Source organism: Branchiostoma floridae, chromosome 4, assembly GCF_000003815.2.
Source record: "Branchiostoma floridae strain S238N-H82 chromosome 4, Bfl_VNyyK, whole genome shotgun sequence".
NCBI lineage: Eukaryota > Metazoa > Chordata > Leptocardii > Amphioxiformes > Branchiostomatidae > Branchiostoma > Branchiostoma floridae.
Window position 1 is genome coordinate 646,665 of NC_049982.1, and position 2,106 is coordinate 648,770.

The window sequence follows — 2,106 nt, forward strand, 5'->3', positions numbered from 1 at the left end:
AGGGATACTCTGCCATAACACATACATCCCCTCACGAATACCTGCACGTCCATCCTCAACTAGGGATGGGTACCGGCACAGAAAATTCAGGTCGCGATACGGTGCAAGTCCTAAGGATCAGGTCCTTAACCTGAACCCACTGATTTTTTTCCGCCCGTTTTTTTACCGGCCCAACAAGAAAAATACGGTTTTGTACCGGTACATTGTGATTATAAAGTGACAGTACCGCCTTTATAGTTTAAGGCGTATTAATTCTAATGCAACTAGACAAACCATCGATTATAAAACATATCTGTTCTTTTATCTCCACTATAACAGAAAAGCGAGGAGAAGTTGAATTTTTCCAACGATAGTTTCATTTTGTATCTGTTAACTGATTCTTTTCAACAAGTCTTGTGGAGACCTGTATTTTGCCCGGTGTTGCAAAAATGTGCAATAAAGGTCTCCAATCATTCATTAGGTAAACGGCATTTCCAGCTGTTCAATTATCCTAAATATTCTCCATTTTCCACTCCCGCCACAGAACACGACTCCCGTGGAGGTCCCCCGATGACGTCGCGGTTGCCATGACGACGCGCGCCCTCCCGAGGGGTGATGGTGATGAGTAGCGGTGACGTCACCGGGAAGCCGAGCCATATCTCAGGTGTGGTGCAAGCGTGCCGTCGCCGCGGGACTTAAAGTACGCACCGTAGGGGGAGGTGGTTCCTCCAAGACATTGTCTGCGTCTGGATCGCCTTGAACAGATCTTGATGACCAAGACTGACTTCGAGGTGTTTTGTTGCGCTCTCACACCTCAGCTGCCCCGACTACCTACCGGCACACACATTGGTACGTCCTTCCCTCTTTGCTGTAGCGGGCCAAATATGATCACACTCACACACACACGGACATCCACCTGTTGAGTACGCAGTAGGCCTGACGCTGGCTGGCTGCTTGTGACGTCCAGCGATCTATCGGCCTCGTTAGCTCGTGTTGTCTGAGCTGTGTGTCGGTGAGACAGCTGTCAATCATCATCAGCCGAGCCACCTGCGTGTCAACTTCGCACCAGGTCTGCCGGCTTGCTGTTTGTCACCTCCATCTTCTAGAGCATCTTGAGCAGAAATATCAAAGCAGGTCCGGCTGAAGCTGTGACGGCCAAGCCACTGCCATCGCAACAACAGTAGCTAGGACCGCGCAGGCAACGCGTATAACACTGGGTCCGAAGGCTTGCTGTTTTGTCACGTCCATTATACCAGTATTTAGCGCCCGGTAAAGCAGCGTCCGTGACATCCACGCTACTAACACTGCAGATGCAGCTCAGACTCGGAAAGCTGAACTTGTCGCCAGTGTAGGCAAGCAAGCCAGATAGCTTTCAGCCGGACGAGAGAAAGTAGCTCTGCACGGCAATACAGATCAAGCAAGGTGAGTGGCATTTCTTGCAAAACACCTATACTCGGATACTATAGTATTATGTAATCCATGTTCTTTTTACGTAGACCCTGTGTAAAGCCTTGGTCACATTTGCAAACTGAGGCCCGGTTTTAAGAAACGTAAAATTAAAATGTATACCTAGAAATATGCACAAATAATGCCAGGAATCTTATTTTGACATTTTGTGTATTTAGATAATTCTTTCCCTCCCGAAAGCTCCCAGACCGTGCCCCGGTTTGGAAATGTGACTTAAGTCTTACAACATCCTGTGTTATTTGGGTTATACCCTACTAATATTTCTATTCGTTTTCTTTGTGCATAATGTAATAATGATTAAATGGTTGTGCACAATGGACCTACGGAAAGACAACTCGGCATAATTAAAAGGGGCTCTTTGAAAATTTGATAGATGAATTTGGAAAAATAAATGATTTACTAAAGGAAATATTGTGTGGAGAATACACGACGATGTCATGCTTTATCACAACTCATGTATTTCATTTTGAATGAAAAAAGGTGTAAGAAAAATCAGTTCAGAACTACACAAATTTCAGCACTAAGGAGAGGGCATAATATACTAGTACAGTCAATGTACTACCGTAGTTACATTTCCTCTGTAACAGGTTTGGTCTAGGCCAAAAATAGTTACTCAAGCAACTGGATATGGTTTTGAAACGTCAGACTTTCGGATAGAAT

General features: G+C 45.3%; 1 protein-coding gene across 1 annotated transcript in view; it reads left to right on the forward strand.

Moving 5' to 3' along the window:
- The first annotated feature begins 1,256 nt into the window (after positions 1 to 1,256).
- LOC118414636 (probable G-protein coupled receptor 19) overlaps positions 1,257 to 2,106 on the forward strand; it is a 19,954-nt gene continuing 19,104 nt past the window's right edge. Inside the window, exon 1 of the mRNA XM_035818815.1 lies at positions 1,257 to 1,401. The gene's annotated coding sequence lies outside the window, so the exon portion shown is untranslated. The remainder of the gene's footprint in view (positions 1,402 to 2,106) is intronic.